General features: G+C 39.8%; 1 protein-coding gene and 1 long non-coding RNA gene across 2 annotated transcripts in view; one reads left to right on the top strand and one right to left on the bottom strand.

The window, feature by feature from the left end:
* Positions 1 to 27,335, top strand: part of epha6 (eph receptor A6) — a 590,517-nt gene that overhangs the window by 430,816 nt on the left and 132,366 nt on the right. The window lies entirely within an intron of this gene.
* Positions 7,208 to 19,695, bottom strand: LOC125484438. The gene is made up of 4 exons (XR_007263271.1): positions 19,596 to 19,695; positions 16,748 to 16,802; positions 15,372 to 15,555; positions 7,208 to 7,388 (listed from the first exon to the last, which is right to left on the bottom strand). It is a non-coding gene; the product is annotated as an uncharacterized LOC125484438 (long non-coding RNA).

Here is a 27,335-nt window from a genome sequence, read left to right as displayed (position 1 = left end):
AGCTTTACTGAGTCAGAAACTTCTGAGTTGTCCAACTTTCACAAGCTTAGGGGAATTACTAGTCAGAACTTTCAATTTCCTCAGAGTTAGCTGCTTTGAAATGTCTGCATGGTCCCAATGTGCACGTCCAATCTCCATTGCTGCTCCAAATACCTGACTATTGGAATACCTGGGCTCTTCAGTAACTAATTGAAAACTAGGGCAAATCTAATTTTCATTCAAATTGTTAATTGTAAGAATGAACCATTTAATTTAACTTTAAATAATATGAGTTTTAAAGGCAATGTTTTAAAAGGACAATAGTTTTCCAAGTAATTTATCAACAATTGTTCACACCATCACATAAAATGAGATGATGCCTACTGATAGTATCACTAGACTGTTAATCCAAAGACCCAGGTAACATCCTGGGAACCTGGGTTTAAATCCTGCCTTGGGTGATGGTGGAATTTGAATTCAATAAAAAATATCTGGAATTAAGAATCTAATGATGACCATGAATCGTTGTCGATTGCCGGAAAAACCCATCTGGTTCTCTAATGTCCTGTAGGGAAGGAAACTGCCATCCTTACTTGGTCAGGCCTACATGTGACTCCAGACCCACAGCAATGTGGTTGACTCTCAACTGCCTTCTGGGCAATTAGAGATGAGCAATAAATGCCATCTAGCCAGCAACGCCCTCATCCCATTAATGAATAAAGAAATAAAGATCTGGAATTAAGAGTCTAATAATGACCATTATCAATTGTGGGAAGACTGCATCCAGTTCACTAATTCCTTTTAGGGAAGGAAACTGCCATCCTCACCCCGTTTGGCCTGCGTGTGACTCCAGACCCACAGCAATGTGATTGCCCTCTGGGCAATTAGTGGATAATAAATGCTGACTTGACCAGTGATGTCCACATTCTGTGAATGCACTAAAAAAAAACAATTTTAGCCTCTCAATCAGTGTATTTTGCCCGTTGTCTACAATTGTTCTACCCTTTGTGCCTGGAGGATCTGTCAGCATAATGCAAAACCTGGTTAAATCTGCCATCAATATGCTGTAAGTATTGATTTACCATCTCAGAATTTCTGCACGTCAGTTACCCTCCTGAGTGTAGGTTTCTCCACTCTCAGTAGGAATGCAGTCGTTGCAGGATCTCTTATGCCTAATACAATCCTGTCTTTCACAAAACTATCCTTTAATTGTGCAAATTCACAGATTTCTGAGGGCTGAATTAATGTTACTTATTGATCAGTTTGATACTTAATTTTGAATATAGGATATTAACATTCATTTGGGCTTCAGAGTGTACCTTCATACTTTTAAAATTACTGTCACGTGTTTTTTTCCTGCTCGTCGGAGTGATTTAGGTTAGAATATATATTGTATAGCCTCAACAGTGGTAAAAATGTAATGAATTATAACTGTTCTGGCTTGCTGAACAAATCTTGCTGCTGTTTCATAATTCTGCCTTGTATGAAATTCCAGTTTTGCTTCTTATCTGTTTTCATTTGAACAGGAGCTCACTGGGGAAAAAGCTGCAGCCGTTTTCTCTTAACCAGCATTTTAATAGTGGTTGGCTGCTTTGTTCTTCATAGTTACCTTCTTTTAGTGGTAGCTCACATAGGTCTCTGGAGCTGTATTTTCTTCCAGCCCTACCATACTCAACTCAGTGTCACTCTGATACTGTGATTCATGTGTACAATGCATCATTCCGTTCAACTCAAGACCTTTATTAAAGTGAACTTAATATATCTGCCCATAGTATTTGTGCCACATGGTAGAAGTCACATGACTGTGGCAGACTGGAATGACGCTTTGACATGATCGCAGTAATTAGGGATTTCAGACTTTACCATTATTCATTAGAAACTGGAGTATCATTCCTCTCGGTGCCGGTTATTGCAATTAGAGTCATAGAGTAATACAGCATGGAAATAGGCCCTTCGGTCCAAACTGATCCATGCTGACCATGGTGCCCACTCATCTAGTTGCAATTGCCCGTGTTTGAACCTGCCTGATGAGAAGCATAGATAGTGTGGATATCCAGAGACATTTTCCCAGGGTGGAAATGACTATTACAAGGGAGCATGATTTTAAGATGATTGGAGGAAGGTATAGGGGAGATGACAGAGGTGGGTTCTTTACACAGAGAGTAGTGGGCGTGTGGAATGCGCTGCCAGCAGTGGTAGTGGAGTCAGATATAGTAAGGACATTTAATCGACTCTTGGATAGGCACATGGATGATAGTAAAATGTAGGGTATGCAGGGTAGTTTGATCTTAGAGTAGAATAATAGGTCGGCACAACATCATGGACCAAATGGCCTGTACTGTGCTGTGCTGTTCTATGTTCTATTTGGTCCAAATCCCTCTAAACCCTTCTCATCCATGTATTTTTCCAAATGTTTTTTAAATGTTGCTTCTTTACCTGCCTCAACCACTTTCTCCGGCAGCCCATTCCATGTATACACCACTCTCTGCGTGAAGAAGTTGTCCCTCAGGTCCTTCTTAAATATATCCCCTCTCACCTTAAGCCTATGGCCCTCTAGTTTTCAATTCCCCATCCCTGGGAAAAAGACTATATGCATTCATTCTATCTATGCCCCTCATGATTTTATACACCTCAATAAGGTCACCCCTCATTCTCCAACGTTCCAAGGAATAAAGGAATTAAGCCACAAAGACTATCACATGGGTGGAGCAGAGAAGTATGATGCAAATTCAGGTTTTGGGTCAAAGGTTGACTTCAGTCTTCAGGTAGCACCTCTCTATGGTTCTGCATTCTAGGTGGAAATGCTCTCAAATTATTCCACTCCTATCTATCTAATTATGGCCACAGAATCACTTGTAATGACTCCTGTACCTGCTTCCATACTGTAATCACTGATGTCCATGAGGATCTACCCTAGTGCATTTGAATCTCTATGTCATGCCCCTCAGCAATATCATCCAAAGGCACAGTGTTAATTTTCACAGGTACAATCTTAACACCCAGCTCTGCCTTCCCACCATCAATCTCAACTTTCTCACTGTTGTTAAATTACCAGACTGTGTATTTGACATCCAGATTGAACAGCAGAAATTTCTTGCAATTAAATATTCAGAAGACTGAAACCAGTGTTTACAGATACTGCTCCAAACTGTTCCCTAGCTACCTATTCCATTTCTCTCCATGGCAACAGTTGGAGATTAAACTTGTGCATTTGCAAACTTAGAGTCACATTTCCTTGCAAAATGAGCTGCTGACCTCTTACTTCTGACATCGCAACGACCACCTATTGTTGTGACATTGCCCACCATTGTCCCTGTCTCAGTTCATCAGCTCCTGTAACCTTTGTTCATGCTTCAGTTACCTCTACACCTAACTATTGCAAAGTGCCTTTGGCATTGCCTTTCACATTCTACTTCCCTTACCTCTGCAATTCATGTCTTTTCCCTTATTATCTCTAATTTCACCATTCTGAGTTGGCTCCCAGTCAAGCTGTGATTCTCAAATTCTCAGATTTAATATCACATGGTCTCATCCTTCCCTCCTTATGTCAACACTTCCAGCCTCTCAATCCTCTGAGATATCCGAACTTGTCTAATTCAGGTTTCCTGTACATCTCCAATTTTAATAACTCCAGCAATGGTGGCCATGCCCTCAGCTGTCTAGATTTCAAGCTCTAGCTCTGTACCCCATTTTTCTCCATAAGCCAGTATCTCTTTATTTGACTCAATGTTATAATTTTTATTATAAAGCTCTTGTGAAAAGTCTTGGGATATTTAATGATAAGATTCCTTTATAAATGTAAATTGTTTTGTTGTGGTCAATCAGTATTGATTATCTGAGAAGTATCTATTAAAAGTAACACATAAATGGAAACAAGACGCTCCACTGACCCAGAAATTTTAGCCACTAAGCTCAATTGAGTGTAAGAGTCCACATAGGTAAACATTAAAAATGTACGCCATAAAATCTGGCTTCTCAGTGTCTACTAAAAAACCTTATCCTAACATCAGGGTTTCTCCAGCAACCACTTTTCCCCAGTCATACAGAAATATGCATTTCCTTTGGTCCACAACATAATGAGGAATGTGAACAGAGGTACCATCAAAAAGGGCAAGCTCCTGAAACAGTAAAAAAGGCTCTCAACAGAAGACTAAATTCACCTGATATGATCAATGAGCAACTCTCTTATCTCAACTTCACTGAGGAGCAGTGTGTCAAACATCAAACAGCTTCACTATGGACAATAGCAGTGAAATCTACCACTTGCAGTCACAACTGCACAACCTCAGAGAACGGCAAAGGTGACATTACCAGTGATTTTGAAATTAATTCCAACCATGATCTTTAATCCATCCAGCTAGCTCCATGCTGGAACTGGCATCATTTTTAACATTGCATGTCGTGCCATCTACTGTTGCTTAAAGGAGGTCAGGAGACTCTGTATTCTATGGTAGATGAATATATTTAATGCTTTCTTGCCAAAGACAAACAATTCGAGTGAGCACTTGGCTTCTTGAGGATTGGGAGCTTCCCTGTGGTGTGAAGTATTATTGATCCTGCCGATGGTGCAGATGTTGCATCTTAACTGGGATGTACTGCAGCAGAGAATGATTTCACTGCAGTACTGGCTGGTGTGCAGCCACACATCCACCTACATATCATACCAATCCGTGCAGCAGTGAATGAAGCCTTCCTTCTGACGCAATCCACTGCCCCGACTGAGTTGGGGTTGAACAAACCAAAGAGTGGCTGTTGGGTGTACAGGGCTATCTTTTGATGAAATCACTCTTGATTGGTCTTTAACAGTTCCTGCTATATCTCCATGCCAGTCCTGGTCCAGTTAATCAGCATCTTGTTCTCATGCTATATCAATTGACATTCCCATTCAACATTTGGTTTCTTGTATGTCAGCCCTGATGAGTGGAAGATGAAAAGCTTTGACATTGTAATCTCTTTTAGCAAGGTTTGAAATAAACATTCAAAAACAGCACCCTGAAAGCTGACTGCACAGTAATTTAATTGAGTAGGTGCCATGATGTCTGCATGCTGCCTGCATCTGAAGCAAGGAGCCCAGGGTATTTCCACACTGCAGCAATGGGGCCTGTGTTAATGGGCCTTGTCCAGTTTCCCAGTCACAGACATCTTGACAGTATAGCATTAGCAGTGGGCTTCTGCTTTTGGCTACTAAGGCAAAGAATTGAATGGAGGTATGGGATAGAAGAAAAAGCTAGAAGATATGTTGTTTCACACCATTTTTTTAGGCATTCCTGTTCATTTTTGGCAGTCTTTAACTTGTTGAAGATGAATTGCTTCAAATCCAGGGGGAGAAGGGGTAGATTCTGTGGTGCTGAATAGACTGTTCCTGGAGCCGCAGACTCTGCCGCGGGTGAGGATGGTGGTGGGTAAGACATTCTGGACTCTGCATGCTCTATCTGCTGCTAGCCCTGGGCCTCCACATGTTCCATTCAATGCCCCTTGGTGGTTGGTGCCTTTGCAGATGCTTCTTCTCCAGACTTTACATTCTAGGGCAAGCGAGATCCACATGTCAGTGGGGATGTTGCTTTTGTACTGTAAAGCTATCAGGTTGTCCTTGTCACATTTTCCCAGCCCTCCTAGTGATCACTTGCTATTGCAGAGTTTGGAGTAGACCCCCCGTTTAGGGACTCTTCAGACCTGCCCATCACAGCTAGTCATGTGTGATCAGTGCCTCGAAACTGGAGATATTGACCTGTGAGAGGGCATGTGTATTTGTATGCATTTATGCTGGTGATAACTCTCCAGGGATTCAAGATGCCTGCTGTACATGGTCCATGTTTTTGATGCATACAGGAAGGTGCTCTGTAGACCAGGAGCTTGGTTCTGGGTGTGAGGTTTCAAACCCCAAATACTCTGTTCATCAGGCATCCAAAGCTGTGCTGGAACATAGGAGTCAATGTTGGATTTCACTGCCAATGTCTGCTTGCATGGAGGGGAGACTCCCGAGGTGTGAGGAAATGATCCACATTGTCCAGGGACTCACTATGGATTTGATGGTGGGCAGGACAGTGTTGTGTGACAGAAATAGGCTGGCAGAGAACCTGTGTTTTCTGAATATGTAGTCTGAGACTCATTCCATTGATGTCATCTATGTACTGCAGCTTGATGACAGAAGTTGGGGGGTCTTGTTTCTGTGCTGGAGGCATCAAACATGAAAAGAGTTTCCTGCTTGTCCTGTAGGTTAGCGTGGAGAGCTTCATGGAAATGGGGTAGAGTGTTTCGGAGAGGAACAACGGGAAGAGCATTGGTGCAATGACACATTCCTACTTGACCCCTTTTTGCACACATATTGGGTTTGTGGTGGATCCATTGGTGAATATCATGGCTTGCTTTCCCATGGCAGACAGTAGGGAAATCCCTCTGTGGTGTTCACAGTCAGACCTGTCTCATTTTTGAAGATGGTCATAATAACAGTGTCTTTGAGATCTCCGGTATGCTCTCTTCCTCCAGACAAGGATGATGAGGCTGTGGATTCATGTCACAAGTACGTCTCTGCCATATTTTAGTTCTTCAGCAGGGTTTCCATCTGCATCAGAGACCTTGTTGTTTTTCAGCTGTCAAATGTCTTATCTGACCTCACAGCAGGTTGGGTTGAAACAGCCATCCAAACGTTGACAAAAGAAACATCAAGGCTTCCAGCATTCCAGTGGTTAGTTCAGAGAAGACTTTGATGCATTTCAAAGTAATTACATTGACAGCAATTTTTTTATTCATATTGATACTCTGGATGAAAGCATTATTCTACAGCAGTGCTTTCTATCACCAAAACCCGAAAATACAAATTGCCTGGAAAGATTTTTAAAATTTTCCTCATAATTTTGTAATGTTTTACTACAACTCAAACTGTGTGGTCTTCAGACATGACTTGGCTATAAGATGAGATCTAATTCTGTAATTTTTGACATTTTCCAATCGCCAGTTATATTACCTATCATGTCTGATTTTGCTGGGAATGACACAATAATAAATTGACAGAACTGAACAGTAATTGAATTCCTGATATTTAATATTTTAATTTTCGATTGTCAAATGACGTTTTAAGATAGGACAGCCACTCAGAGCAGAATTCAGTTGAGGAAATATTGTACATATCTGAATGTTATCACCTTTGAACAGATTCACAGTCTACTCAGCTGAAAACAAAGGGACCTGTAGAAAGTTAGTATTCCTGCCTTTAAATGTGCTCTTTCTTCCTTCCATATCTCGTCGTGCAACATTCTGTCAGATTTAAAGCGAATTGCTCCCATTTTGACATCATTTGGTTAAGTTGAGATAATAATAAATCAGAAAAGATAGCAAGCTTCAAAGTACCTGAATCAGATTTCTGGTCAGCATTTATCTTGCTGTAGATCAGCAGAATACCTGGAGCAGTCCTGTAAATGATGAAAGAAAGAAAACAGTAGGAGATTGTGAGAACTGCATGGAAATTCAGGACTGTGATTTGTATTCTCACAAATATTTACAGAATGTAGGGAACTGTCTGAGCTCTTTTTATACTTGGCTATTTATAAAGTTAGAATAACACTGATAAATACACAAGCCTTAAAAATTATGGTGCAACCTGTCTGTGATTTCATGACAGAAGATTACTAATGACACCAGAAGGTCGGGTGATCAACATTTTTCAATATTTGGTGAGGGAGGAACTGGCTATGCTGGGACTAGAGCATTTACACAGGGGCATTCAGGTGCGGATTCATAGATAGTGAATACTAGACCAAAGGGTTCAGGTCAAACCACTGAAGGAATTGTACTACTGAGTATTTGTGTCTCTAAAATCTGAAAAACAGCTTGTATTAAGAAGCAATTTATCTACAAATTTCAGTTAAGTACAAAATTAAGAAGAACCATGCATTTATTATTAAGAAAGTTATGTATTTGTGATATGTTACTTAGATATCTAGGCCACAGTAAAATCCTTCAGTGATCAGCTAGAGATTTAACTTTCTTTGTTCATTTTGATGTTTATATGCTTTGAAAACTGATGGACAGTATTTTTCAGATGTTTGATAATAAAATCATTTATGCAATAGTAATTAGATATTTTCGTTCTGAAGTAGCAATTAGTTACTAATTAAGTTTTACGGAATTATATTTAAATGGTATTTAATTATACTTAAAGATTGTGCATAATGCCAAAATCTGTCTGCCTTGAATCTTGAAAGGTTTTCTGCACTGGAAGTTATCAAAGCAACTTGTAATTGTGCAACTAAACTGAATACTCAGACAACAATGGTACCTGAGCTCTCTGGACTCCTGGTCATTATAGGTAGATTTCCTGCCACCAGCTTCCTTTTAAGTTGGGATCTACAGGGTTTGCTTTGTCTAGTATGGCGGAGGAAAATCATGAGCTAATCTAACATGAAGAGGCTTTTGTCTTGAATAAAATGTAGTTTATTGCATGATAGCAATCATTTACAAGTTACATAGATATGATCAACATTATTACGAGCATAGCCAGTTCCTCCCTCACCAAATATTGAAAAATGTTGATCACCCGACCTTCTGGTGTCATCAGTAATCTTCTGTCATGAAACCTGAATGGTAGGTCTGCCTCCTTTGAGGCTTTCCCCATTGGAAGCCTTATGACATTATTAGATTGGCTGGAGCTTAATACAGATTTCAGCCTTAACTCTTTCAGAACTACACAATCTCTCCCTGAAGCTTTTTTCCCATAATTACCATTTACATAAATAATTACATTTACCACCAGCTTATCTCCCCTACAATGCTCTGACTTCATATATTCAGACAGTCTGACATTTGCACAATTCTTATAGTGTGCGTTCTATGTGGACTTGAATGATTGGTGGTTCTTTACCTTAAGGACTGGTAACCTTGTTTCTGTAACAGTCTGGAAAGTCTATTTCCTTTGGAGGGCCTTCCATCTTCTGAATATCCTTTACAGAGGACATCATTCCTGGTGAACCAAGCAATTGGTCTATTACATTTTCCAAAGGATCTTTAACCTTCTGATTTTCCTTCACAGAGGAATTCTTTCGAGATGAAGCAGATAATTTCCCAATAGCAATATCTGGGAAACGTTTAATCTCACAAATGTCCTTCATGAAACAGGCATTTTCTTCCTTGCAATATTTTGGGTCCACAGACAATTTCTTCCTGGTAGGGGTTGTGTTTTTGACTGTACCCTGGATCTCTAAATGAGGTAAGTTCTTCTTGAATGTGTCCTCCATCTATGGATGTGGGTAATCTCAATTTGGAGTTGGCTTCCATTGAGTTGTGTGCAGCCCATCTTCAATCCGTGTAAGCAAATCTTTATTCTCAATTTGCCAGCCAATCTGTGCCTGAGATTTGTGGATTCTGTTTTTTAACTTGTCGATTTCTTTAGACATTCACCCTCTGTGGTTGCTTTACTGGGTAAAGATAGAGTTTTATAAAATCATGAGGGGTTTCGATAAGATGAATGATAGGTGTCTTTTCCCTAGGGTGGGGGATTTCAAGACTAGGGAGAATATTTTTAAGGCAAAGGGAGAATGATTTAAAAAAGATGAGGGGTAATTTGTTTTACACAGCATGGTTTGTACGTGGAATGAACCTCCAGAGGAAATGTACAGTTACAACATTTAAAAGACATTTAGATAAGTACAATAAGAAATGGAGGGATATGGGCCAACTGCAGGCAGGTGGGACTAGTTTAGTTTGGGATTATGATCAGCATGGACTGGTTAGACTGAACGGTCTGTTTCCATGCTGTAATACTCTATGACTCTATGTGGATACTGAGGATTGTAATAAGAGGTAAAGAAAAGGGCACATGTCCCAGTGAAGAGTGTTATGATTCCAGCTGATTTTCCTATCAGAGAAATCAGATTCCAAGCAGAAACCTGGCTTGATTGATGATATATTGATTTTAGCAAAGTAGCTTCTTAATGCAACATAAGCACACAATACTGCAGATTTTGTTTCAATGATTAAGCAAGGTTTATTAGTAAAATAAATGAAGATAAAATTGCATAAACCAAACCATTTACCAACAAAACGAATTCAAAGATTTTTAAACACACAGCAAAAATATAATCCCATTAATCCTAAAACATTTCTTTATAAATACAAGCCCGATGGGTTGCATTTAAACAGTAGAACTAAAATTGCAACAAAACCATTTACCTCCCTTGCCAACAGCACTGTGGGTGTATCTATCCACCTCTTGCATCCAAGAATTACAGGAGTTTAAGAAGGCACCTTCTCAGGGGCAATTAATGATAGGCAATAAATGCTGGCCTAGGCGGCATTGCCCTATTTTATGACAAATAAAAACAGTGGAGAGCATTATAGAGAATGTAGCAAGTTCTGAATATGGTAACATGATTCTATACAACCCACTGAAGACTTTTCCCTTCATAGACTGGACAGCATTTGCAAAGCTGATTGTTATCTGCACAATCTTATTACTCCAATTTAGTGGTTTTTGAGGCACCAAGTACAATTTGAATGGAGAAACCTCAAGCTCTTCCTTAATTGCTCTCAAGAAGAAGGTGATAAGCTGCCTTCTTGAACCTCTGCAGCCCATGGGCTGGAAGTAGGAGTTCACCTCTTTTGTCAATGTTTGGACCAAGTTTGTTGTAATAATAATAATTATAATAATAATAATATTAACACAAACCAAGCATCAGTAAGGAGACTGTTACTCAATTGGGGTTCCTTGCTTCCACTGTTGATGACAGTTTCCATCATTTTACTGATGAGTGTTGGAAGAGCTGGTAATGGGTTGGATTTGACCTGTTTTTGGTGCACAGGGCACACCTTTTTGCCAAAGCTACATTTTAATTGAAAATTTATATCACAATTCAGTTCACTGCTTTTGCACACTGTATTGAAAATTGATTTTACAGGCAGGTGTTTTCTACACAGTTAATCATCGCCTTAAAATATTGGCTGCTCTGGCCTTTGAGGTAACAGAGACACAAAACCATGCAGTATAATACACTAAATTTTAATCTGGATCAAATGGCCTATGAAGCTCCAGAGAAGAGAGTTAAGGCAATTTTAATTCCACTTTTCAGGGACATCAAGTCCATAGCATATAAGTAGTCTCAATTTAATTGACAAATTTGCTTGGGGAGATTGTGAGGGTACACTGTGTGGCAATGACAGCTTATCACTGATACAATTAGGGATTTTTTTGTTCTGATGAACAACGTATATCCTATATGAATTAGGAAACCACAGTGCTACCCATTGTAGAATGAGAAAATCATTATTTCCAATGATATGAAGTTAATGCTTCTATAACAATATGCCTGAGAGTGATCTATTACATTTCACTTAGTGTCCAAGTGGCTGTAGTAACATGCAATTTTATATGCACAGTATTGTTATAATTATGGTTCATGACAGTAGAGACTCCAATTTACATCTCATCAGATAAGTGACCAGGAACTTTTGCCACTTTTACCTCCTGACATTGGATTGTATTAGAAGCATATACACATTGTTAAAAACCTTTAAAACAAAACAAGTCTAAAAGGAATGAATTCTGGTAAAGCATTAAAACCTACTGATTGCTTTCACAATTTAGGCAAAGACTTGTAGGGAGTTGGGGTAATGGTAGGTGTAATGATATTAATGATAAAAAAAAAGCTTGGAGGGGAATGTATGATGTGTGAGAATCTGAAAGGATTAGTGCTAACGAAGACATCAAGCACCACTAAATCTGATGATATCATATAGATCTTAGTGGAAGAACGGTTTTAGATCTTGATGGAAATAGATGTTCAATCCAAATCATCCACATAGTTTTAGTAGCATGTTGATCAAATAAATGCAATTTATACCTGATTGCTATCATGCAATAAATTACAAAAGCCCTTCTCATTCAGCCATTAAATTGTTTTCCTTCACCACGCCACACCATTGAGTACTTTTCACCCCAAACTATAAGATGGATAGTGGCAGCAGCACTCCCTTCAGTATCTTTCATCAAGGTGACCGTGATGAGGATCCATCAGCATATGTTAGGCTCTTTCCTCCATTGCACCCTGCCTCTGTTTCCCATTTTCTTTCTCTTTTTGCCACTCTGTCTCTGCATCTTTCTCATTTCCTACTCTTGTCTCTCTCCTTTTCTGCTCTGCTTCTCTCCACCTTTCAAAAAAAAAGTCTGAGTTCTCCAGGTTTTTGTGGCACGAATCATGCCCCAGAGTGAGCTGCCTCTGACATAGGATGATGCAGAGATGCACAATGCCTGACATTAAAGGTGAAGTTAGGTATTTCAAGAAAACCAATCTGAGGACAGAAGTTCGAAACAAAATAACTTTAAATGGGACAGCATAGTGTGAGGATTGCCTGTATATTGTTTGACTAGAAGAAAATTCACATACGCCTCCTGGCCCGCAAGTAGCGCTGGAAAAATAATCATGTTTATGTATCTAGCCCTTCTCATCACCTTTTCTCTCCAGAGCAGGGAAAGCCAGCCAATATTAACTAAAAATGGAATGCTGTTAAAAATGTGGGTGCAAAGCCTCCTTTAAAGCTTTCAGTGAATGCCAGATCTCCCTGAGATTTGTTTGGTAATTCATCACTTGTCTCACCTCAATTGAAAAACAAAGTGAGACCAAGATATGTTCAGTTCCGTTTTGAAATTTTTATGAATTTTAATTTCCAGTCTAGTCCAAATATACCTATTTTTGGGGCTTAGAAGCTCTTTGCTTAAACCAACATTTGTATATCTGAAACAATGTTTTTTTTACATGTTTTGTTCTTTCTCAGGATGTGAGCATCACTAATGTGGCTAGCATTTGTCACCCATCACTAACTCTGCCCCATTTTTGAATTTTTGCAGTCAGTCTGGCACAGGTACTCCAACTGTTTGGAAGGAAGGTTCAGAAATGTTAACTCCGATTTTTAATTCACAGATGCTGCCAGACCTGCTCAACTTTTCCAGCAACTTTGATTTTATTCAGAATTATCCTGTCAGGGAAGGGTGATAGAATAATGAATGGCTTCAAGGGGACCCTGCAGATGGTGGTGTAACCATGCTGTGCTCATCCTTCTTGGTGAGTTTGAAAAGAGCTGGAGAGAAGTCTTGGTGAGCTGCATTTGTAGATGGATCCTACTATTGCCACTGTGCATCAGTGATGGAGGAGTGAATGATAAAGCTGATGGATAGGGTGCTAATCAAGCAGGCTGCCTTGCTCTGGATGGTGTTAAGATTGTTGAATGTTGTTGAACTGTACTCATAAGACCCTAAGCCATTTTTTTTTTCAATTAATTTGTGGGATGTGGGCGTCGCTGGCTGGCCAGCATTTCTTGCCTGTCCCTAGTTGCCCTTGAGAAGGTGATTGCCTTCTTGAGCTGCTGCAGTCCTCCTGCTGTGGGTTGACCCAAAATGCTATTAGGGAGGGAATTCCAGGATTTGGACTCAGCAACAGTGAAGGAATGGCAATATATTTGCAAGTCAGGATGGTGAGTTGCTTGGAGGGGACCTTGGAGGTGTTGGTGTTCCCATATGTCTGCTGCCCTTGTCCTTCTAGATGGAAGTGGTCGTAGGTTTGCAAGATCCTGTCTGAGGATCTTTGGTGAAGTTCTGCAGTGCATCTTGTAAATGGTACACACTGCTGCTACTGAGCGTCGGTGGTGGAGGGAGTGGATGCTTGTGAATGTAGAGCCAATCAAGTGGGCTGCTTTGTCCTGGATGGTGACAAGCTTCTTGTGTGTTGTTGGAGCTGTATTCATCAGGCAAGTGGGGAGTATTCCATCACACTCCCAACTTCTGCCTTGTAGTTGGTGGACAGGCTTTGAGGAATCAGGAGGTGAGTTACTCGCTGCAGTATTCCTAGCTTCTGGCCTACTCCTGTAGCCACTGCGTTAATGTGGTCAGTCCAGTTGAATCTCTGGTCAATGATAAACCCCAGGATATTGATAGCGGGGGATTCATGATGGTAACACCATTGAATGTCAAGGGACGGTGGTTAGATTGTCTCTTGTTGGAGATGGTCATAGCCTGGCTTTTGTGTGGTGTGAATGTCACTTGCCACTTGTCAGCCCCAGCCTGGATCTTGTCCAGATCTTTTTGCATTTGAGCATGGATTGCTTCAGTATCTGAGGAGTCTCGAATGGTGCTGAACATTGTGCAGTCATCGGCGAACATCCCCACTTTTGACCTTATGATGGAGGGAAGGGCATTAATGATGCAGCTGAAGATGGTTGGGCTGAGGACACTACCCTAAGGAACTCCTGCAGAGATGTCCTGGAGCTGAAATGATTGACCTCCAATAACATAACTATCTTCCTATGTGTCAGGTATGACTCCAACCACCAGACAGTTTGCCCCCTGATACCCATAGATTCCAGTTTTGCTAGGGCTCCTTGATGCCACACTCGGTCGATTGCATCCTTGATGTCAGGGGCTGTCACTTTCACCTCATCTCTGGAATTCAGCTCTTTTGTTCATGTTTGAACCAAGGCTGTAATGAGGTCAGGAGCTGAGTGGCCCTGGTGGAACCCAAACTGGGCGTCACTGAGCAGGTTATTCTGAGCAAATGCTGCTTGATAGCGCTGTTGATGACACCTTCCATCACTTTACTGATGATCGAGAGGAGACTGATGGGGCTGTAATTGGCCAGGTTCGGGTAGGTACCAGTGTTGTAACTGTACTGGAAGAGCAGCGGCCCACCGCAGAGCATGGAGGCCCCCTGTGCTGGTCAGCTGCGGAGAGCCCTTACACAGACAGCAATGTTTGTCTTTTTAACTTGCTTCTTCTTTTCTAACCTATGGTTATATTGTGTGTAGCTGTAATGTAACTTTACTTTTCTTCATTTCTCTATTCTGTACTCTGTACCTAAGATTGTACTGTGTGTTGGTGATATTGTTACACTGTAACTAATCTGTAACTGAAGAATCTTACCTATGTACCTTTGTACCTAAGATGGTGCTGTAAGTGGCAACTGATAAAATTCTCACTGTACTCATTTGAGTACTTGACAATAAAGCTAATTCATTCATTCAATTCATAGAGGCGGATATGACAGCAAATTTAAGAGGTATTTAGACAGACACATAAACTGGCAGGGAATATAGTGATATGAATGATATGCAGGCAGGTGGCATTAGTTTAGAATGGCATCATAGTTGGTGCACAGTTGGTGGGCCAGACTTGTACTGTTCTATTTCTGTGCAGGTATCAGTAAAATGTTCACTCAATTTAGCTTATCTAGAGGATTATAAAGATTCTGTATGTGAGGACATGTTAGTATTGATACAGTTACTTTGTATTATTTCACAAAAGTTGGATGTTGCTGGCTCGGCCTTGCTTTTGACCTTCTTGCCCCCACGCCTCTCCTCTGTATCCTGAGCACCAGAAACTATCAGCCATTCCTGCCCTCCACAAAACCACTTACCTGGTTCTTTGGTCCACAAGATCTTGGTTGTCCTACTTGGAGGAGCCAGGACCCTCTTGTGGCGCTGCTGAGTGCCAGAGCTGTCAGCCTCTGACTGGCCAACAGCTGCACTCGATGGGAATTCTGCTCCTGAGGATTTGCCCTTTAAATTGCCTGATTGGAGGAAGATGCAGTAGGCTTTGCTCTGAAAAGATAGTTCAGGTGTCTCAGCAAATCTTAACAAGCGAGCAACCATCTCTTGAAAATGGTTACATGTCATCATCATCTAAATGTTATTTGCTGGCCATAGTCAACTTACATCACGCAATTTGCATTGATGTGAAGCTGATACTTTTTCATATCAATTGTAACAATGGACAAGTGGTCTCTGCGATCCATTTTTGTTTTGTTTTGGCGTGCTTTGTATATAAAAGTACACCAAAGTTCTCGTTCTAATTGAACTTTCCTTCAAATTCTCAATAATTATTTATTGACTCCTTCCAATAAATGCACAACATTGTTATGCAATGGTGGTGTTGAGTCACTCAAAACCTTCAATTACTATGATTTCAGCTCTATTTTTAATTTTAGTTTTAATTGCCATTGTACTAATTTCAGTTACTACATAAAATACAGGAAATTATTTATAATGGGAAGTGATAAAATAGCTAGAGATGATCATGTAAAGAGTAAATGATATTAAATTTAAAATATATGTTTTTAGCTTCTTCAAATTACAAAACTGATTTATTTCATATATATTCATGCTTTGTAAAATGAAGCATGAATAATACCTAATTCATTTTGTCAATTTTCTGGCACTTGATAAATCTTTTCAAAAGAATCATTACATTTGTATCAAATAATTCAGCTTATCAAATATTTAAGTGACCAATGTGTTCGCTTAATCAAAATATTCAGTTTGTGATCACAAACCCTTTCAACATTTATCTTGCAGTTAATGCAAACCTCTAAAGGTTTTTGATGCTTATTATTGTAGTCACATATATAAGAAGTTAACTATGCTACACTATTGAATTTAGAAATTCTAATTTTAAAATAAAATGCCATTATTCACTGGTGACAAAATTAAAATGTATGAGTGATACCAGTTCATCCAATTGTGACAAAAAGGTTAGCAAATCTAATAATGACAATCAGCTAACAACCTGACCATTATTTATGATTCTATTTTGCAAGATATATTTTATAATATGCGTAATTTTCTATTTGAAATTGGCTTAATTATTCAGCAGCATTTTATCTAAGGAAAAATCATTGTTGAGATCTGGAGAGTAATGGGTTTAACATCAGAAAGATACGTGATGATGATGTAAACATGCTGTCAGAGTCACATGACTAGATGGCATGACCTGGAAAGAGGCAGAGTCTCTTACCTTATGTATAGATCTGATGTATGTATATCTTCAACTGTAAATGAAGAGCTAGTTCCTGGAAAAGAGACCACAGATTCCAGCAGCATATTTTAGGGAGACAAGCTAACTCAAATAACTCTGCACAACCCAACCCCACACAAAAGAAGATCTATTATAATATACAAGGTTTAGTGTTCAGTGTTGTACAATAGTACAAAAACACCTGTGGGTTCATAGCATGTGTTTTGCAATAAGTGTGTTTTCTTTAACTGAAAAAAATAAATAAAAATTTATTGATTTGATATTATTTAAAAACATATTGTCAGTATGAGAATCACTGGTAGTATGCTCCAGTGTACTCTCGTATCTTAGCATTGCTTAATGTCAGAGCATTGACAGCATATACTTGGCACTTCAATTGGGTCAAACTACCAAGAATTCTGATCATGTAAGTATCCTATTTGCTGAAGCAATGTGTAAATCATAGGGATGCCGTTGTAATAATCTATTTGAATCCTAACCACAGAGGATCACTTTTATTTTTCTTTATTTCTTTCCTTCATGGGATGTGGGAATTGCTGTCGAAGCTCAGCATTTGTTGCCCATCCCTGACTACCTGCTGTTGTATTATGGCATAGATACCAGGCCAGACAGGCCTGTATCTTCAAGACAGTCACATAACATCATAACATGTGATGTTATATTATAAGGCACCTGCCTTGCTCACAGTCACTCTGTACAATAGTGGAGTGAGTCAGTTTCTGCGTGTAATGTGCAGTAGCATTTGTAAACATGAAACCCAGTCTATGTGAGTGTGTATGTGGTGTGACTGGTTAGTGTTGCAAATAAACTTTGGATATTTGACTCAAGAACCCGATTCTTTGTGATATAAGTTACATACACTAACATATACAGCAAACCATGAAGTGTATCACAGTGGCATCACATGGGTATGAGAAGATGGTGACAACAAGTGTAGCCTAAAAGCTAACAGCATCAAGTGGGCTATTCATGACAGATAGCTAGTGCCAGTAAGTGGATGCTGAAAGTATGAAAGGTGGCAACAACTTGTGGAAAGCTCCTTTCTAACAGTCATCCATTAATCTGTCAGAGTTCAAAGCTGAAGTTACAATTATAGCAAAAACTCAACTGATAATGAAATCTAAAGGCAACAAATCTGTGCTGAAGCATAATGAGTACTATACTTCACTGTCCAAATCAAAACAAAACACAAAATGGAGTGTTGTTGAACAAAAAGACCTAGGGACTCAGCTACATTTTTCTTTGAAAGTTGTGTCACAGTTAGACAGCGTGGTGAAGAAGGCATTTGGCATGCTTGCCTTCATTGTTTAAACCATTGAGTATAGGAGTTGGGACATCATGTTGCAGTTGTATAGGATGTTGGTGAGACCACTTTTGGAGTATTATTTTCAGTTCTGGTCACTCCACTATAGGAAGTATATTATTAAATTGGAGAGGGTGCAGAAAATCTTTACAAGGATTTTACCGAGACTGGAGGGCTTGAGTTATAAGGAGAGGCTGGATGATTTGGGAATTTTTTCACAGGAGCATAGGAGGCTGCAGGGTGACCATATAGAGACTTATAAAATCATGAGGAGCATGGATAGGGTGAATAAGCAAGGTCTTTTCCCCAGGGTGCAGGGAATCCAAAACTAGAGGGCATAGGTTTAAGGTGAGAGGGGAAAGATTTAAAAGGGACCTAAGGGGCAACATTTTCACACAGAGGGTGGCATGTGTATGGAACGAGCTGCCAGTGGAGGTGGTGGAGGCTGTTACAATTACGACATTTAAAAGGCATCTGGTTGGGTACATGAATAGGAAGGGTTAAGAGGGATATGGGCCAAATGCTGGCAAAAAGAACTAGATTAATTTAGGATATCTGGTCAGCATAGGTAAGTTGGACCAAAGGGTCTTTTTTCCATGCTGTTCAACTCTGTGACTATGATTCCACCTATTATCACATTCGAGGTACTTTAGGAACCAGACTTGGTGCAATGAGGAAAATGTGATCCCGTTGATGGAGCAGTAGAACATGCCTGCATGGGTGCTAAACTCTCTTGGATGATTCAGGTCTCACAAGATCCATAGCTGAGCTGGTCTATGGTAGTCATGCTGCAACAAAACACAAAAAAGGAAGTTGTTTATTCCCTTCCTACCCAGATGCTGCGCTCTGTTCTGAGACAAGAAATCATATTTCCTAATTCAGGGCCTTCAACTGTGTGAGGACAAGTAACAACAAATCATTCAACTTATCTCTTCAGGGGACTGTGCCTGGAGATAGGATACACAAGAATTTTAATCAATGATCACATGATTGACACATACTGCTACATTAAATGCAGGCTTATCTACAAACAACATAACCTGTGCTTTGGAGATCTCTGGGGTTCCATTTGTATCCCACAAGGTTCTAGTCCTTTGACCTGACAACATCTGCCCGGAATCATTGAAACAAACACCCTGCTGGGATCATGGGAATGCGGTTTGATTTGTTTTTAAATGTTCTTCAGTGGACACACTCTTGAATACCCCAGCTTTTAACTGCAACTATTATATCTGAGAACGATGAAAGGATTATATCACTGTAACTGACCAGCAGTTCCAATTAAGAGGATTTGAATCGTAGCTTCAGAACATTCGCTTTCTCCCAGCGGTTTTCCTGATTGTGGAATTCAACGCAGCTATAGGTCATGGAGAAATTACCTCAATTTAATGCAGACAGACTTTTAAAACTTATGTGCAATGTGAGATTTGTACACATGGATGACTCAAAGATCATGGTCAGTGATTCTTCGTCTACCAGCATCAGGTCATTACAAACGAGAAGGGAAATTAAGGATCAACTTACAGAATCTGGAAAGATTTGTGTGGGTTATGTTGGGCTGAATAATCCTTTTGTCTCTTTCCTTGTCTTCCCACCTGCCTTCTGTCCACCAAAGAAACTCTTTCTGTGCAGCTAGAGACCATTTGACTGCTCAAACTGCCCTTCTTCACTGCCACCTATTGCTTTGGAGGTCCTGTTACATGTCCACAAACGAATGTGAAAGAGACAATCATTGAGCAGTCCAGGTTGTTGTTGACCAGTCGGATTGAGAGCTAGGTGCAATTCCAGATTTGGACTTCCAATGTGGAAGAGGGGAAGAACCAAAGATGCCCTTACCTCGAGCTAGCGCCATCTTCTTGGGGGTCCCAATAAGTAAGAAGAAAAACATACGATCTTTGTAGGAGTCCAGCCGTATATTGTGCTTTGGTGGATTGGGCAAATGTGGGGAAGTTTATGTCAAATTTTCTTTGCCTCCCTCCAGTGTAGCACTTTAAGGTGTAAATAGTAATTGCAGTAGCTTCATATATTCAAAGAAAGAACTGATCAAAACCTATATGTTCAAAATGGTTTTATTATGAATCTGAGTCTATTTTACACCATGTCTTCTGTTCCATTGAAGTCAATCCAAAAAATGCAGTGCACAATCAATTGCTGGCTCTGGATCAGTCTGCTTTGTATTCTGTGTTACCTCTATTGTTGATCATTTCAATGTACTGCTGGCTTACCTCCTTTGTTCGAACTTACATATTTTTTTTGGCCATCCATAATTGTTCTGCTGTCCATGTCCTTAGTTGCATGAAGCCTGGTCATCCACAATCCCAGTGGTAAGTGACATGCACTAGTTCCTGTTAAGCAATGCCTCAATTTTCAGATTTCTTCTTTGTTTTCAAATGCTGTCCCCATCTCCTGGCTCCCTCATTCTGTGTAATCTTCTTCTGCAAGCAAATCCTCTGATATATATCTGCATTCTGGCATTTTGAACATTCCTGATTTTAATCTTTCTGGAAATGATGGCAGCTGTATCATCAGTTACTACAGCAATAAATCTGGAATTTTCTCTGTGAGCTCCTATTTTTCACTTCCTCGCCTTCCTTCTTCTAGATGCTCTTTGAGGCCAATTTATTGACCAAGCTTTTACTCACTAGCCCTAATTCTTTTGGATAGGTGTCAAATTTTATTTGCAACTGTGGAAGAGCTTTGCAATCTTTCGTTAGATGAAGGTTGCTGCAGAAATAGATGTTGCTGTTGCTGTTGATCTCAATGACTTTCACAATTATTTGTCAATTTTTCTCTTTGAAGATGCTTTATTTCAATTCATCACTGCTCTCTTTAGGCAATGATTATTTAGCATGAGTAGCATTATAAAGTAGGAGAGGAGAAAAGTGATGGACAAAAGGTTTAAATGGTTAGTAGAGATTTGACATGAACAATCTGAAAAGGAAGCCTATTGTTGCTAATATGATGACAGGGAAAGTAGGTTTGCGTTTAACAAAAACCAGCTTTTATGACTCAATTGGAAGCAATCCATCTGGTAATCCCTGATAACAGTTTGTGAATACTGTCAACATTAAAAATCAAAAAAAAAAGAAAAAAGACATAAATGATTACACAAAAAAATCAGACTGTGGAGTTGAATCAGAATTGCATCCTAAATGAGTATTATAAATATTCATAATAGAATGAAATTCCTGGGTATACAGATTAAAAACAGAGTCTTGGTGCGTTGTTTATTTTACAGCCCTTAGAACTGTTGATAAATGGACTGAATTTTTGTCCCTGAAAAAATGAGATGCTTCAGAACATAAAGGATTTTTATTTGCTCCAATGCACAGTGCACAAAAAGACATTGCAACAGTCTTGCAATTACTTCTCCCTAATGTAAGATATTATTTTTTTAAAAAATAATTCCAAGATGTTGGGTTCACTGACTGGCCAGCACTTACTGCCCATTTTTAATTGCCTTTGAGAAGACAATTTTAAGCTGCCTTCTTAAATTGCAGTGTATATACACAATGCTTTTAGGTAGGGAATTCTAGGATTTCAACCCAGCAATACCAAAGTTATGGCAATATATTTCCAAGTCAGGTTGTGAGTGACTTTGAGGGGTGAGGTGGTGGAATTTGCAGGCAATGATGTTCCCAAGTAATAGCTGCCAATGTCCTTCTAATTGGAAGCAACGGTGGCTTTGAAAAATGCTGCCTAAGGAGCCCAAGTGCATCTTGTATATGATATGCAATTCTGCTACTGGAAGTGGTGGGAGTGGATGTTTATCGCTGTGGTATCGATCAAGCAGGTTGTTTTGTCCTGGATGGTGTCAAGGTTTTTTAATGTTCTTTTGATAGCAGGATCAAATAGTGGCATGCCATTCCTCCTATTTTTCTTTCATGAAATCTTAGAATGATACAACACAGAGGGAAACCTTTCAGTCCATTGTTTGTGGGCCAAGACTCTGGGAGGGCTGTCAAAACAGTCCCATTTCTCTACTTTGACCTCATGGACATGTTTTTTGCTTCCCTTCAAATACTTACCAAATACATTTTTGAAGACGAATATTGGATCTGCTTTCACTGGTGTTTTCCAGATGACAATATCTCACTGTATAAGCAATGTGTTTCGTCATGCCACTTTTGGTTCTTTTACAAATCACGTTAATTCTGTGTTTGTGTGCCCATTGCCACAAGAAACAGTTACTCTTTATTTACTTCACCAAATTGTAGATGGTTTCAGCCATTCTGAAAATATCCTCCTAAATCTGTTCACTCTCGGAAAAACACCTTCAGGTTCTCCGATCTCTCCATAACTGAGGTCTCTTATTGCTGGTGCCAACCTTAAGTGGATCTATCTGTAAGGCCTTGACACCCTTCTGTAGTGTGGTTACCAACATTGAACACAAGCCTCCCCTGCTGAGCCATAACCAGTGTAATAAAAGCATTCGGCATAGTTTGTTTGCTTTTGGATTCTATGGCCAGAATCTTCACATTGCAAATTTTCAGATGTTGAATCTATTTATGGACCTCCATTCCATTTAATGCAGTAGTGCACCTGACAGTGAAATCTTAAAAAAGGCCAGGTTCGCTGTCAAATTATGGATGGCAGGCAGGATCCAGCAGCACCAGAACACAGTGGTGGACAACACTGAGACGACAAGGAGGCACAGGAAGAAGTGTAGTGGTGACCAGAGACGGGCATGTCCCAGGCTTTTAGGGTGAGGAGAGTTCTGAAAGCACAGAGAAAGGGGATAGGAGGTTTAGGGAAATGTGTTTTGGAGAGCTTTGCTGGGGAGGAATGGAATGGAGAGGTTGACATTTTGGTTGGATCCCTTGGTATGCACAGGACATCCTCAATTGATATGCCCCCCTTTTTTCTCAATGCCTTTTCAAAGAAGCTATTTCAAAAATGGCCCTCATGATCTCACCCTCCTGCTACTTCCAAGAACTGTGTGGCAGTGGAGATAGACTAAACCCTTCTTTGCCAACTGGCCAGGCAGTTAAAAGCCTCAGTAGGCCCCAGGACATGTGGCCATGGGAGTTTCCCCTTATTATGGGAAGAAGGTTGGTCGAGCCACCAACATATTTTCTGTTACCCCACTACTGAAAATGTGCCCGACAGGAAGCTGTTAAATACAGCCCTAGAAGGAAGATGGAAAAAAAAGCTTTTCAATTCAAGAGCTGTCAGAATCAGAATGCTCTTGCTGAAAAGGAGATTGAAAATATTTCCAGCAATAGTATTGATATAGAATGAAACAGTGGCAGACAGAAAACAGTGATGTGGGATTAAATATAACTGTGTAAGAGCCAACACAGGCATTGTGGGCAGAATGGTCTCATTCTCTGTTACAAGATTCTATGATTCTAATGTGGCTAGTACTTATAGGACAAGAGTATGAAAAGCAAGCAGCAAAAAATTATTTCCACTGAAATTGATGCAATTTCAGCCACATGCAACTTTAACACTGATCAGTGGTTTTAATATGGTTGTTTATCACCAAAGAACATAGAACCTGAAACTGGGGCATGTGTGAAATACCTGATAAATAACCAAAGCAAATCAAAAGGTACCAACTCAGTGAAAGGTTTGTGCTTGAACCAACTTTCTGTCAGCTCAAAAGCTGTCTCTTAAGCTCATGTGAGAGACAGATTCACTAAGGAGAGTGCACACACAATTCTTTTCTAGTAGTTATGTATATTTAATAAAGCAAGCCTCTAAATATCCAAAACCTCCATTATTTTCACATTTCTGTTATGCTTATTGATGTATAAATTACAGACATTCAAAGATTTCAATGTAATTGTGAAAATAATATTTTAAATGTGTCAAATGCGCGTTCCTCAAATTCTGGTTTGTTTTGGATAAAATTATCTCAGTTAGGCAAAGATCAGTGCCTGAAAAATTGGATGAGCATAACTTGCACTGAATGGATAAACTCCACATCAGTAATTATAAATAAACTTTTGTAATTCAATCTGTAACTCTGGATCCGTACTTGTATCTAACCCAGACTGGCTGTTTTCTGAGAATCACTGTTATAATCTCATGTGGTAATACAAAATACAAGTGCTATTAGTGCTTTGAAACTTAATGTTATTCCCTGATACCAATATGAAACTGTCAAATGTGATCATCAGTGTTTTTCTTTTAAATTATGGGTATTGTAGCAGCATTTACAATTTGTCTGTATTTTTGCACATTAATTTCCGCAAAATAGGAATTTACTGTTGAGCTGAAAAAGTTTTAAGATATTAAATTATTTCAATCCATTATATTTTATTATCTGGCAGGTTGTCAGAAAGTAAGAACCTCCTAATTTTTCTGTTATATTGCAAAAGAGCAAATTATACAGTATATATCTTTAGATGACAACTACAGAATCATTGACAACAACTTGCACTAATAATGAACTTCATTATCAGTTTAAAAACCTAGCTCCTCTCATATCTTTTGTAAATTGTATATGGATTTTTTTGGTAATTTTAATATTTTAACCTTCTCTAATTGTCGAAAAATGCTTGCTTCTTCATTATTTGGGAAAGAATAATTCTTTATAATGTCTTCATGCATCATTTTCTTACTGAAATAGATTCTTCTCAGTCTCACATCTACAAATGCTAACATTTTCTTCATCTAAATATATCTTTCTACTCCATTGTTCGGTAAATACTGTCCAGCCAATGGCAAACTAATTTGGGCAGTGGCACACAATGCTAAACAAGACAAGAGATGGTGACAAGGTCAAACTGGGGCATTTTGATTGAGACAGGCATCAGACAGAGCTGAGGAAAAAGGGGCTGCTGCGGACAGAGAAAATGGAGAAGATCAGAACAGATACTTGGATGGAACAGATTGCAGAGAAACAATTGAGGGGAGGCAGATGCAAGCCAAAACACATCATTATAAAAATACATGAGGAGACAAACAGTGTGATATGTCATATGTGGGTGTAATTGAGAGAGATGGTAAGATTAGGATAGACAGATGGAATAATGATGAAACATTAAACCTAGGCTCCAACTGCCTGCTGATGAAATAAAGATGGTTTGAAGGAGAACAGGGGAGATTTTCCCACATTCTGCCAAAATTTGATCTTCAACAACCAAAAAAAAACTGGCCATCCTACTCATAGTTGACTTAGGGTCATTCATGTGTTCATATTGACTGTTACGTTTGCCAACATAACATCATTAATTGACTGCAAAGCATGATAGATCATCCTCAGATGAGGAAGAGTGATGTAGAAAGTGTGATATATGAAGAAAGACAGACTGAGAGAGAGAAATATATTCCCTAGCAATCAGTGCACTATTAGGAAGGACTGAGGAGATGATCCGTGTACTGCAGTACAGACAGAGTATTTTAGTAAACATAACTTAGGTGAAATGAAAACAGAAATTATTGGAGAAATTTAGCACGTCTGGCAGTATCTGTGGGAACAAAGCAGAGTTAGTGTTTTCAATCTGGTGATTCTTCTTCAGTACTGTTAGTAGCTACAAAAAAGTGCTATTTATGCTGAAGTCGGGTATGCATGTGTACGTGTGTGAGATAGGTATGTGGATATTTGGTGGCGGAGCCCAGACAGAGAGAGAGAGATCCGAAATGGGTAGGTAAACAAGGAGATTTTGGATGGCCGGCTACAACAGTAGAAAAGCTGAATAAATTAAATTGAAGAGCTAAGACTGAGAAAATAGGTTAGCTGTGCTAAATGCAACCCGTATAATGTGATAATGGAGCTAGGGGTGTGTGAGAATTGGTGACTGTGCTAAAAGCAATCTGTGTCATCACAAGGTAAAGTGGGGTAGGTAAAGAAACATGGAAGGATGGAATCAGGCTCTGAGGTTATTGAATTCTATAACAAAAACAGAATTTGCTGGAAAAGCTCAGCAGGTCTGGCAGCATCTGTGGAGAGAAATAAGAGTTAACAGCTTAGGTCAAGTGACCTGAATTCTATATTGAACTCAATGTTGAGTCCCAGGGGCTGCAGGGTCCCCAGTGAAAAATGAGATGTTGTTGTTTGAGCTTGTGCTGAGGCTCACTGGAACACTGCAGCAGGCCTGTGACAGAAATGTTGGTGAGGGAACACGGTGGTGTGTTGAAGTGACAGGCAACTGAAAGCTCGAGGTCATTTTTACAATGGAAGTAGGTGTTCTGCAAAGTGGTCACCCAGTCTGCATTTTGTCTCCCTAGTGTACAGGAGAGCACAATCTGAGTAGCAAATACAGTAGGCTAGATTGAGTAAAGCACAGGTAAAATACTGCTTCACCTGGAAGGTGTGACTGGGACCTTGGATAGTAAGGAGAGAGGAGGCAAATGGGCAGCTGTTATACCTTCTGTGATTGCAGAGGAAGGTACTATCGGGTTGTGATTGCAGAGGAAGGTACCATGGGGGGTGTGAGGTGATGTTGGGAGTAGAGGAAGAGTAGACCAGGATGTCCCAGAGGGAACATTCCTTGTGAAAGGCTGACAGGGGAGGAGAGGGGAATATGTGCCTAGTGATGACATCCCGCTGGAGGAGATGGAAATGGTGATTAACGATCCTTTGGATGTAGATGCTGGTGGGATGGGATAGTAAGTTGGGACAATTGGGACCCTATCGCTGTTGTAGGAGAGAAGGGGTGAGGGCCAAAGTGTGGATAATGGGTCAGATTTGGCTGAGGGCCTGTCAACCATGTGTGGGTACTCATGTCCATAGCTTTGACCAGCAGCTCCTTGTTAGTGTGGTAGTTAGTATCCCTTTCTGTTGTGAGGGAGACCAAGGTTCAGTTCCCTGATGGGAGGTACCTGGTATCTCAGAGGTGGGCTGTGCACAAATTAGGGCATTTATTTCATGCTCCTTCCCCCACCCAACCCCCCACCCCCCATAGTTTAGGTGAAAACCTACCTATGAGCAATTTAATGGTACCCTTTATTTTTTCACTCTGTCAAAGGCTACTAGGGTCATTGGCATGTTTAGCATTTATTACCCATCCCCAGTTGTCCTTCAGAAGGTAGTGAAATGCCTTCTTGAAAACTGCAGTCCATGTTCTTAAGGGTACACATTGCTGCTGCTATGTGTAATGCTGGAGTAATTGAAGATTTAATATGATGGATTGTGTGTCTATCAACCAGACGATCTTATCCTAGATGCTATTGGTTTGAGTGCTGTTAAAGTTGTGCTCACCTTGACATGCCTATGTGCGGTGGAAAGATTTGTGAAGATACTTGTCACTGACTCGCATTTATAGCTGAGATAACAAGGTGTAGAGCTGGATGAACACAGCAGGCCAAGCAGCA

This window comes from Rhincodon typus, chromosome 11, assembly GCF_021869965.1.
Source record: "Rhincodon typus isolate 14 chromosome 11, sRhiTyp1.1, whole genome shotgun sequence".
In the NCBI taxonomy this organism is placed as follows: domain Eukaryota; kingdom Metazoa; phylum Chordata; class Chondrichthyes; order Orectolobiformes; family Rhincodontidae; genus Rhincodon; species Rhincodon typus.
The sequence above is the reverse complement of the archived record's forward strand: the minus strand, read 5'-3'. Positions and strand labels throughout refer to the sequence as shown.